At 39.9% G+C, this 12,794-nt stretch overlaps 1 long non-coding RNA gene across 2 annotated transcripts in view; it reads left to right on the top strand.

The window, feature by feature from the left end:
- LOC134957922 (uncharacterized) overlaps positions 1 to 7,781 on the top strand; it is a 119,735-nt gene extending 111,954 nt beyond the window's left edge. For both annotated transcript variants that reach the window (XR_010186797.1, XR_010186800.1), the window contains one exon: positions 7,388 to 7,781. This is a non-coding gene — a long non-coding RNA (uncharacterized LOC134957922). The remainder of the gene's footprint in view (positions 1 to 7,387) is intronic.
- The last annotated feature ends 5,013 nt before the right edge of the window (positions 7,782 to 12,794 follow it).

The raw sequence follows: 12,794 nt of genomic DNA, 5'->3' as shown, positions 1-12,794 counted from the left end.
CTGCTTTATCACTTCTCCAGGCTTAATACATCTGCCCCAATATTAACTCTTTTCAAAACATGAAACCTGCACCCACCGCCACTCGGGTGTGGGGCTTGTTGTTGCTCAGGAGGGGGGACCTCATTTGATTTTTTGGGGGGTCCCCACTTTCTGGGGAACTCCAGACCTAGGCTGACCAGTTTGTGGTTGATTAATGTGATGGCAGGGGAACCTATGCTGTCTGTCTTCCTGCTATGGCATTATGCCCTCAGCTGGTTCAGCCAGTACAGGTTACAGACCCCACTCTGGATTTTCCCATATTTTTAATAACAAGCCAGGCTGAGAGTACCAGGGCTGGTTACTGATTTGGGAGAGGACATCCTGTGCTTTTATTTTTTTATTTTTTTTAATTATCCAGTGCCTTCTCATCCATTGACCTCACTGCACGTCACTGATTTAGAAATATATCACTTACACTTGATATTTTTACATAGCTGTGGAAACATAGTAAAATGAAATGGTCTACTTCACTTTCATATTTCCTATATAAAGATATTTTTTTGCTTTAGTTGACTTACTTCCAGTTTCATACAATACCCAATTTCCTTCTCCAGCGGTAAAAAACCAATTGTAAGATGTCAGGGAGAAAACATATTTAGTGCATGGATGCAGATTATCCAGTGTGATCATAATGGAAGTGGTTTTCTTGATAAATGCCAAGTTATTTGTTGACCCGTTTTCATAGACGAAGATCCCATACATCAGCGCCTTCTCCACGCCTGACCATGTTAATGTTGCAGAGTAACTTGAAATTGGAATAACAGTGACATCCATGGGTGGTGGTGTCACTTTAAAAAGAAAATAACAATGTATTAAATATAATAAAAGAGTAATCACCTCCAGGCTGTCAGCACCTGGTGGTAGACACGATAATGTTAACTAAACTGTATCTCAGGACTGATTAGATCTGGAAACCTTTATAAATATCTCTCTATCTCTCTCTCTCTCTCTCTCTCTCTCTCTGTAGATATATATATATATATATATATATACGTACTTTGATTTTAGGTTTACTTGTCCTTTAATATTTTACAGCCTTCAGTAGTCTTTTTACTACACAAGAGTAACATTGCCATGCCAATAATAACATGCATTTTCTCCATTTTCCCCAGAGTATGCAAATCACTGCCATAACTACTGCCACTGCAATATGTGCAGCTGCTCTGGTCACCGTCCCAATGTCCTGTCTCAGTGGTGATAGGAGCACAGAAGTGGCCTTTTCTGAGCATGCATGGGTCCAGCACATACATATTAAAGCTTTGAGTACTTTCTCATTGTATAGGAGAGCGGAACCCCAGGTGTGTGGAAGGACAATGCCTTGTCTTCCCCCAATTTTACCATAGAGCCCAAAAATACAAGTGTCAAACTATTTATATGCCTTCGGTCAAGAGTTCTATTTATTAACGCTTAAGTTAGTTTTGTCTTAAGTTAAAACTTTATAATACTCACGCCTATTTTATAGCACAAATGCACTGCAGCACGTAACATTCAGTTACATTGATTCCAGATTATTTTATTTCAAAATTAAAAATTAAAACCTTATTAGTGGATATAGACTACCTTGTGCTATTTGTGCAGTACTGTTTTCTAAGTAGTTATTACTTTTTTTATTGTTTCTATCAATACTTTTAATGCTTGTAATTTTCATTCTGTCTTTATTATTTTTCACATTTTATAAAAAAAACCTGTTTATGATAACCTTGGTTATCTGGTAATAGTCAAAATGTTATGTATAGGTTCTATGTAGTGCAAATGTTTAAAAATGTTCTTACACTAGTATGAACACTCTATAACAATACTAACTATACATTTTTATGGATGTGGAATGGCTATTAAAGTTATGACCCACCAAGGCTTAAATAGGCCTTTATAGCATGGTATGGAATAATACAGTATATGTTAGGGTGGGCTCTGCATGACTTAACCTAATATTATACCTGTGCTTCTTAACTCAGATGTTGGAGACAATGGGGAATATGTAATTGGGTCCAAGTTTGCCAGAGGTGCAGGATGCCGTATGATCTCAGCATGGTTTTGTCTTGTAAATGATTGCCGCTTTAAAAAAAGTTTGAGATTGACCAGCATCCCACACTGCCGGCAAACTTGGACCCTATTACATATGCCCCAATATAGATTGTATAGTACACACCTATACAATCCATGGTCCGAGCACACAGTATCAGGTGAAGAGTCGATGATTGTATAGGTGTGTATGCATGCCCCTTGCAGGAGTATTAGCCAATAAACGGCTTATAACGCTCCTGCAACAGGAGCAGGAGGTGAAGCTGAGGACACAGCACTCGGCTGATTGTGAAAACTAAAATTGATCAGCTAAGCGATCACAAAAGTATGTACCCAGATTTAGATGTTAAAGCAAACTCTACATGAGTTTACCCATTCTGTATGCCAAACTAATATTAAGTTAATTTGCTATGTATTTTTATTGACTTTTCTTTTATCTTCTGGTGGATTATAAGTACATATTAGATAGTATCTAACATACCTACTAGTGAGCTAGGGATTTTAACTGATGGTTTAAGATTGTGCGAAAGCTTAGTAGTCTTAATTCACATATACATCTTCTTCCCTTTTTACTATAACATTTATAAATTAATGTTGCTGCTTCGATGCTGATAATTTTAAAGGGGGTTCTATTTATCAAGCCACTCTGAATTATCAGGGCAATTTAACAGGATAACATTACCTCCCCCTACACCCGGCCCCCTCACAATCCCGACGGTTGGCATGCACGACACCCATACAGTCACCACCGAGCATGCAAGGGGCTTTCTAAGCTTGCAAACACCCCCCTCCCCCCGCTGGCATTCTGAGGCTGGGATACCGTCGGGATGCTGACCACCGGGATACCAACCGCCGGCATCCCAATACACACCCAATTTAACAATAAGCTAACAAAAGAGATAGCAAAGATGTCTCCCGAATTGGGCTAACTAAGAAATGCTGCAAGTATGGTGGTACGGAGCGGTACGGCGTACCGGTAAGAAATTCCCAGCCAGTACGCCAGGCCGTCCACCAATGTTAGGGCCGTCTTTTCATATGGGCTCAATGGGCACTTGCCCAAGGGCCCCAGGAGTATAAGGGCCCTAGTCTGATAGCTGAGGGTCCCCTCTTTTCAGGGGTTCCAGATTTTTTAAAATCGGCCCTAGGGAACCGGAGATATCCGACTTCAAAGCAGTGGTCCCCATCAGAGCCTGTTAATTGCTCTTCCGAGACAGATCTCTCAGGCTCTTTCTGACTTAGAGTTTTTCTGAGGGTATACTCCAAAAGCTGGGACTCTCCCCTTTTGGTGGTCACTGGGAGCGTGTCTCTACTATGCCCAGAACCAGAGATATCAACCTTCAAGCAGCTGGACCCTGCTCCAGCTATCCAAGCCTAATATGCAGTTTTATATATTCGTCAGGGGATTGCTCTGGCTCCTGAACTCTGATCCCCAAGTCCCCAGTACCTCCTGATAGGTGGGACGCTCTAGATTTTTATCAAATTCAAAGCTTAGAAATCTTTTAACAGGAACTTGATATCTGCAGTCAAGCACGCTGCCCTCTCACCAGAAAATTATTCATATTAAGCCCATTCCACTATTGACCCCTCCCCTACGTATTAAACACCCCCTACCACCCTGGAAGTCATGTACCGGGGCCCCTTCATTCAGCCCAATGCCCCCTTCTACAGTTTAGTGTTCTCCCTCCCGCCCCATATGTGCAGAAAAAGAGTGATTAGCAGAAATTACTGCTCCAGGTCCTACATGCTGAGTGGAAGATAGAACACCCCCTACCACCCACGGGACATCAAAGTTGCCACTGATAGCACCCCCCACCCCTACCGCTGGAGGATGGGTAGGGGCCCCAGTGCATTGCTGTGCCCAGAGGCCCACACTGTTGTTAAGACGGCCCTGTCCACCATACCTGCATCCCGCTGCTGTGTGAGGGGAGGAGAGCGCAGCAAAGCGCCTTTCCTGCCCCTCAATTCTCTGCTGCAGGGTGAATATCAATAAGGCACTGGTTTGCTAGCCAATCAGAGCTCGCGGACCAGCAGCTGCGGCTCCTGATTGGCTGCCTGTCTGCGAGCTCTGATTGGCTAACGAACCGGCGCCTCATTTGAGATACCCGCAGCCGGAGAGGAGAACGGACTTCACAAGCATTGAGGGACTGGAGAGGCGCTGCGCTCTCCTCCCCTCACATAGCAGCAACAGAGGCAGGGGTGAGTGGGGGAGGCACTCTGGGACAATGCATATCTGGCACCATGGGGGCATTTGTGTATCTGGCACTGTGGGGGCATTTGTGTATCTGGCACTGTGGGGCAATGTATTGGCACTGTGGGGGCATTTGTATATCTGTCACTGTGGGGCATTTGTGTATTTGGCACTGTGGGGGCATTTGTGTATATGACAATGTGGGGGCATTTGTGTATCTGGCACTGTGGGGCAATGTATATCTGACACTGTAGGGTCATTTGTATATCTGGCACCGTGGGAGCATTTGTGTATCTAGCACTGTGGGGCAATGTATATCTGGCACTGTGGGGGCATTTGTATATCTGGCACTGTGGGGCAATGTATTTCTGGCACTGTGGGGGCAATGTATATTTGGCACATTGGGGACATTTGTGTATCTGGCACTGTGCGGGCAATGTATATCTGGCACTGTGGGGGCATTTGTGTATCTGGCACTGTGGGGGCAATGTATATCTGGCACTGTGGGGGCATTTGTGTATCTGGCACTGTGGGGCAATGTGTATCTGGCACTGTGGGGGTGAATATCAATAAGGCACCGGTTTGCTAGCCAATCAGAGCTCGTGGACCGGCAGCAGTGGCTCCTGATTGGCTGCCGGTCCGTGAGCTCTGATTGGCTAACGAACCTGCGCCTCATTTGAGATACCCGCAGCTGGAGAGGAGACCGGACTTCACGAGCATTGAGGGGCAGGAGAGGCGCTGCACTCTCCTCCCCTCACATAGCAGCAACAGAGGCAGCGGTGAGCTTGGGGTGGGGGGGGGGGTACACTCTAGGACAATGTATATCTGGCACTGTGGGGGCATTTGTGTTTCTATCTAATATACTTTAAAAAATAAATTGTAGCTATTAAGATAGCTCTAGTTTTTTTTTTTTTTCATTTTAATGTAAGAGTAGATATATACATACAAGTAAGAGCAGTCAGATGCTTGCTTGCTGCGCTTGGACCAGCTGAATTTACAGCGTACAAGGTGAGACTGTAGAGAGATGATGGTTGAAGTCCCGCAATGCTGCAGTTTGAGGCTGTGAATGTCCGGTTAATACTAACTGTTCCAAGTGTCACCGTTAGAAAGTAATAATCCGCCCCTACTTGAGATGACCATCCAACAGTGATTACAGAGCTAGATATGCCATTGGATGTTGTAATTTGTGGAGTTGCCGGCACTAGAAATGAGAGAAAAGAATTAATAGATTGTCAGACTATCCCAAACATTTAAAGAAAACTCTTTAATTAAGGTTAGTAATTCATATAAAAACTATTATCTTCGTGTTTTCTATGTATATACTCTTGCACCTGCTCTTTAGGGTTTATTTACTGAAGGTCGATTTTTATCAATTTTTATCAATAAAATCGATTTCAATAGATATTGTGTTTCAGGGGCTTAGGAGTCTATGTACTAAGCCTTGGAGAGAGATAAAGTGTCAACCAACCAGCTCCTGTTATTCTTCAAACACAGCCTGTAACATGGCAGTTAGGAGCTGATTAGCTGGTACTTTATCTTCGTCCACTTGATCTCTCTCCAAGGCTTAGTAAATAGACCCATTAATTACATACAGATATAGCCAGGCTCATAGTTGCTGCGATTGGCCGCGCTTATTCACACCCGCGACTCGGCAATCAATGCGTATGGGTTGTGAGTGCGAATATATGCATGTGCACGCTAGCATGCACATGCATTGCAGCAACGCAGTTGCAGGTGCGACTACATGCAGCCACAATGAGTGTGGCTACATCTCTATTTACTGACAAAAAAAAATTTATATTACCTTTTCACATTTAGTAAATGTATAGTTCAGCCCTGTAAGTATAGTACACCATGGGTTCAGATCCATTTCCATTGTTTTGGAATCGAGAAAAATTTATGGAAATTGACCTTATATTAACTAATTAAGTTATTAAATTCTTATCAGATATTGCTTTTTCCTGGGACTACACTTGTTCATGTGACCAACCTCAGCTTATTCCTGGGACTAAATTTGTTCAAGTGACCACTTATAGTCAGCAAACAGATGACATGACCATTTGATAAAGTTGTAGTAATCAGTGACAGGTGCCTATACTAGAGCTTTGAAAATGGGAGATGTTCTGTGCTGTATTGGGTGGCTTTATACCATGGATCCTCTAAGTCGTGGATACTATACCAGATATCCCTCCTCCCAATTAGCATTGGCACCGACCATTCAGGTCCTCTAACTCTTCAATCCAATTGTCTGGAAAAGTCCAGATAGACTACAAATGGTTGTGTATTGCTTTATTTGCTATAAACTGATTAGACAATCAATAGACTTTGGTTGCAGAATTAGACATCTCTGTAATGATCTGGCACAGAAGTAATTAGTTACCATTATTTCCTCCAAATTTCATACAATTAGATTTACACTTACCTGTCTGTGATTGTAACCACGTTGTTGCTAGCACCTTGCTACTAGATCCAAGTGATTTCAGTGTTACATTGTAATTTGTCCCTGTTCGCAGGCCCTGTATTAGCTTCGATCTGGTAGAAACGCTGACAATGGTAGTGATGGGCGTGATGGTTGCATTGTTCACCACACGGAGATCAAGCACGAAGAAGGACACTAATGTAGAGCTGGAGCTCCATGTAACCAGGAGTTGAGTAGAAGCGGGACTTGTCACATTAGTGATCTGGAGAACTTAATGACAACATTGTTATCATTAGATCTACAGTAGTACACAAGTTACACTAACATAAGTCATTGTGGGTAATAAAACAAACAAACAAACAAACAAACAAACAAACAGACCAATTTATAATGTTCCTCATATATATATATATATATATATATATATATATATTTATATATCAGAAGAAGGTGTGGCACTTATAAACCCCTGACTCAGATTTGAGTCCAAAATATCTTATGAGGAGCCGTTGCAAGCCAGATGCAACTTGGTAAAAGATGGTAATATTGGACACCATTACTATTGAATTTACCCCTGATAAAGTTGCTTGGGGCAAAACATGTTGGGTGATAAATGCAGTGTCCGGATAACAGCAAGCTAAATGAATCTTGTCCATAAAGCCCATGCTGCATATGTTGTGTAAGACTTTTTCATTTTAATGATAAAAAATTTTTTACAGAGACGAAACTATGCAAAAGTCGAATTTGTATTGGGTGAACTCTGGTATGAGGGTCTCTGATATGAGAGAACTATAAGAAGACATCAACACAATTCTCTCACTCACCAGACCCAGCATTAAAGGTCACAGAGAGAAGCATATGAAGCTCTAACTTTAAACAAATTATTAGTGTCATTGGACAGTGGGACTTATAAAGGAGTGAGTCTGGCACACCCTGAGACTCCAAATTCATACAGTTCTATGTGGTCCTAAACTGGCAGAGGACCAGCCTTGAGATTGCAGCTGGTAACACAGAGACATTGGATATCTATTGATTTTAATAAGTGTTGTATTGATTATTTTTAGACTGAAATCTGTTCAGCACATAGTGGGTAATATTTTGTAGACAGACAGATATGGATATATATATATATATATATATATATATATATGTGTATATATATATATATATATATATATATACACATACTGTATATAGTATATGTATAAACACTGTAAATGTTATGTCCACTCAATGCACTCTATTAATCCTGTGTTTCCCCTGGTTACATAATTTAAACTGTTTTACACATTTACAGTCTTTTTCCCTTATGCATGTAAAATATTCTGAAGTTTAGTAAATGATACACAATACTTAATTTGTGGTACCTTTTTGTCCAGATGAAATCTGTAAAAGAAAAGCACATAATTTTAAGATTAAAACTATTTCTAGATTATATCATATACATGAAACAAAATAAGATAATTAAATAATATTAATAGTCTTCTATTTACTATTCAAATAAAAAGGAGCAGTTTGCATGTAAATAAAACTGAGGCTTATTTTCATTTATATATTCGGTAAACAATGTGAAAAGTAGTTTTCCTGCACAGAGAACATATGACCATGTATGCAGAACCTCTTCCTCTGCTGAAAATTTAAGAAACTACAATCAACATTAGCTTTAGTGGAAAAAATAGGTGCTTTTTCCAACAACTTTGGAAAAGCACTCAGGAATAAGATTTTTTTTAAACAAAATAACCAAAACGTTTACTTTCAGAATAAATAATTTTTTACTGTATTTTCCAATATCACACAGGTAGAGTTCATATCACAGCTCTCTAAGGAGAATAAGATCGCAATTCATCACTGTACAAGATACATTGCCATTGCAATATACAAAATAATGTGTTCAGAATTTCACATAAATGTCCTGGTAAATGGGTTGTTATTGTTATATCGGCGCACGTCATCCTGGCGGTGAGAATCCCGACCGCAGGATGCTGGGTGCCAGAATGCCGGCAGCGGGGTGAGTGCAAAAAAGCCCCATGCAGACTCACTGCGCTCGCCGCACTGCGCTTGCCACGCTGCGGGCCCGGTGGCACGCTACATGCGCTATTTATTTTCCCTCCAGGGGTGTCGTGGACACCCCAAGTGGGAGAATAGGTGTCTATATCCCGGGCGGTCGGGATCCCGCCACCAGTATGCTGAGTGTCGGGATCCCGACAGCCGGGATATTGAATAAAATTACATGCAGGATATTACTCAAGCATAAAAATAAAATAAAAAATAGAACCCAAATATAATAATTTGGAAGCAAAAACAAAATGTTCATTAAAAAAAAATACATAAAAATTACAAATACACAAAAATGTAAATTCTTCCAGTTACTTAATTTAGTTTAGAGTATTTACTTTAATAAATAAATGACGCTCGGTAATGTTTTCAATTATTCTTTATGCGTTTTGCAATCCGTTTTCAATTTTGTATAAATATATACAATATCTCCAAAGCAGCAAAAATAGTTTTCTTTAAATAAAATAGTCCATACAGTCTGCTACAGTTTGTTTTGTAACAAATTAATATAATATATTGCTATATTATATGTATAAATGTATATTGTAAATATACAGTAAATGTTTTTTTGGTACAACTTTAATATACTAAAATAAAACAAGCACTACCAACAAAATGTGTCCCAATGAACTACATTTTCCTACATTTAATATTACAGACATGTGCTTGCCCATTTACTGTATATGTTATCACATGGATTTACAGTGGACTCAATCCTGAACCAAACACTTTCACTTTGCCACAGACTACACAATTGTGTGTCTACTATCAGCTCCCAGAATGCACAAATATACCCTGAAAATACCTGAAATAGCACTGAAAGAAGAGCCAATGTCACCACAGTCTGTAAGTTAATCATTTCTTGTATTCTTCAATTATTCTTTGAGAGTCATCTAAAAAGTACATTTGTAGTTGTTGACAGAGCAAAGTTGGTTTTGAAAGACGTGTAATGTACAGTGTATAATATAGACGTAGTGTAAAAGGTGAAACACTGAAAAAGATATCTGCACTACTCCTCCTATTGATGAAAAACTATCTTATGCTTTGTTCGTGGATAAAGCATGTTTAGAAAAGAGATATGATAAATATCATTGTCGGGTGGTGCACTCCAATGCAAGGAATACAAAGCATGATCAACTGTCATATATAAAAGGGAATTCAAGAACAGACCAATGCCCTAAAGCAGTGGTTCCCAAACTTTTTTGAATCACGGCACCCTAGAGTATCAGATTTTTTTCACGGCACCCATAGGCCAAATGTTTCTTATTGAGAGATTTAAAAAAATATATTAAATTAAGTAAATTGTGTTTATATGTCATCCTTAGGTTCAATTATGTGGCAAGGACCAAGATATGCTTCTGTTTGTTCACATACTGTATTTTGCTATTGACAGCCACAAGCGCTAGTTTTTCCTATTATATTGACAATAAATAGTTTGAATTGGTCCTGCACCACCAACCTGAGGCACCCCTGCAATTGTCCCGCGGCACCCCAGGGTGCCACTGTACACAGTTTGAGAACCACTGCCCTCAAGGATACATACAGGGGCGTAGCCAGAATTTTGAGGTCCCCATAGCAACATTTTGAAGGGGCCCCTGTCCCAATACTTCTAGAGAGACACTTCTCTGCAGCAGTTGTTAATTGTATACCCTATAGTAGTGCCCTAATTAATTTTCTGAACCATAGTAGAGCCTTATTTAATGTTATGCCCCATAGTAGTGCCATAGTTTCTTTTATGAATCGCAGTACTGCTTAAGTTCACCCTATGTCACATTACAGAGCTGCCAGTACACATTATGCCGCACAGTACCCCCAATTCACATTATGATATATAGTGCTCCCCCGTTCATTCATTTTACACCACACTACAATGAGCAGGTCCAGGGGCATACCTAGATATATTGCAGGCCCCTAGGAAAAAGTTTGAAAGAACCCTGACGTACTACCCTATGGCGTAAAATTTATATAACACATGTAACTGTGACAGGGAAGGTGGGCCCCTCTCAGCTCTGGGCCTCACAGCAGCTGCACTGCCTGCACCTATGGTAGCTACACCCTTGGATACATAAGTGGGAGCAAAAGAGGGCAGAAGCCACATGAAGAGTGTTGATTCCCAGCAGCTGTGAAAAATTCTACAACAGGAAATGAAAATTAAATTTCATGCAAAAGCTTTATAATGAAATATTATGTTCTGGCCCTAACTGTGTGGAATTTATATATTCTCCCCAAGAGTGACTGGCGTGGGTTTCCTCTGGGTACAATCCAAAAATATACTGCTTATATCTCTACATAAACATACGTCTTCTGCACCATGCTTGGTAGAGCTCACTAGAGCGCGTAATTGCCTCCCAATACAATTAACCCTAGTGTGTGACTGTGTATGTGTACATATGGTAAGGAATATAGATTGTAAGCTCCACTGGGGTAGGGACTGATGTGAATGGGTAAATATTCTCTGTAAAGCGCTGCAGAATATGTGTGTACTATATAAATAACTGGCAATATATAATAAATAAATGTTCTGATAGTGCTTTATCAGCTGGAGGTAATTTGAAAATTAGCTGCTGAGTCTGTGCATCCAGATACAGTAAGATCATTTAGCATGCCCTTTAGCTAACACAATCTTTATTAGGTCATGTTTACTGATTATTTTTTTTTAAATAATCAATTTAAAACTAAAAGGGGAATTCAATTAACCCCAATAATTTTAAGGGGCTCTAAAGAGCTAAAAACAGGACTTTACCAATTAGAGCATGTTTTTATCACCTGAAAAATTAACTTTTTGGGGGTGAAAACACATAGGGGTAAATTTACTAAAGGTTCTAAGAATGAGAAGTGGTGATGTTACCCATAGCAACCAATCAGATTCTGTCTATCATTTCTCTATTGCGTCCTAGAAAATGATAGACAGAATCTAATTGGTTACTATGGGCAATATCACTACTTTTAGACCATTTAGTAAATGTACCCAGTAAAATCTGTGATACATTCACAGACATATAAGTTTTTGCAGCCGAGATCGTGAAAACTGGGCAATTTCATGGATTATTTTCCAGGACCTCAGCAGGTCCTAAAAAAAATACCAATAAGTGCCAGCGTCAGGCTGACTTCTGGGCTAATCGGATAGCCCCATAGAGTGAATTAACCCACGGACAGTTAAAATCCCCTCTAAGTTGTATAAATGCATGACTCTAACAAATGTGGTATTCCCACTAGGTGTGTACAGAGTATTTATATATTATACAATTATACATCATATATATTTCATTAATTTCTAAGGAGAGAGCAAAGTATAAGGTAAGGTAAGTGAATTAAGTAGAGCTGAACCAGACAATGTAGCCAGGTCTATGCCTAATTGATGTGCACAGCCAGCTGATTACTTTTTAGTACCTCAGAAGACAATCACCACATTTTTAGGAGGATTTAACTTTAATTGGATGTTTACACATACATACAAAAAAAACCCTGAAGAAGTCATTGTATGATGAAACACGTTGGAAGATATGCTATCGCCTTCCTAAAAGAGAGCTGAACAAGTTGTTACTGAGCTCACCCTGTTAAGGGAAACAGCAAGTTCTAAAACATCTCTCAAAAATCAGACATGATACATATGTTATGTAAAACACTTCTCATTTTGGAATGTGATTGGGTGACCTTTTATATATGTGTGTGCGCGCGTGTGTGTGCGCGCGCGCGCGCGCGCGCGTGTGTGTGTGTGTGTGTGTGTGTGTGTGTGTAGAAGTGTAAATCAATGCTACTACCTTTACAAACAGTAAACCAATTAGAACCTTTCAATCAAGTGATAATGAGAAAATACAATTACAATTTAAATAATTTCAATAATAGAACAATAGTCAGCAGCATGTGCAAAATATAATATTCAAAGTAAAAATGAATACAGTTTTTAAACCAGATAAAATGCTATTTTAGCACTCCAAGTCAAGTGGCTGCTAGTAGAGTTCTCAATATGCCTCCAATTTCAAAAAGTCTCAACAATGTATCAAAATATTAGAACTTTGCGCAGTGTTGGACTGGGTCACGAAGGGCCCACTGGGGGAATGCTGTTCTAGG

This window comes from Pseudophryne corroboree, chromosome 9 (genome assembly GCF_028390025.1).
Source record: "Pseudophryne corroboree isolate aPseCor3 chromosome 9, aPseCor3.hap2, whole genome shotgun sequence".
NCBI classification, from domain to species: domain Eukaryota; kingdom Metazoa; phylum Chordata; class Amphibia; order Anura; family Myobatrachidae; genus Pseudophryne; species Pseudophryne corroboree.
This window is presented reverse-complemented; position numbering and strand designations above follow the sequence as displayed.